This window comes from Odontomachus brunneus, unplaced genomic scaffold, assembly GCF_010583005.1.
Source record: "Odontomachus brunneus isolate Ranch 3 - 2012 unplaced genomic scaffold, Obru_v1 Obru_scaffold_070, whole genome shotgun sequence".
NCBI lineage: Eukaryota > Metazoa > Arthropoda > Insecta > Hymenoptera > Formicidae > Odontomachus > Odontomachus brunneus.
The window spans coordinates 117,406-117,719 of NW_022639520.1; positions in this window are offsets into that span (position 1 = coordinate 117,406).

Sequence of the window (314 nt, forward strand, 5' to 3'; positions counted from 1 at the left end):
TCCCTCGTTTTAATTGCATATTCTTGTAGCTTACTTTCAGACCTTTTCAAAACACTATAATTAAGTATTTTTTCATAAAGTACTTTTCGAGTTGTAAAGGTTGAAAGTTGCTATACGGCCAGTATTAGCACTACCTAAGGTGTACCGCGTGGAGATTGCCTGGTCGGATTTACACCTGTAATGCCTCATGTGTTATTGTATCTTTTGTGTTATGAGTATCTGTATTGCCAGATTTTATTATTGTTTACATCATAATCGTTACATACGTTTTTTCTACTATTAGCCAAACGAAATTGTAACTCATTTTTATTAAT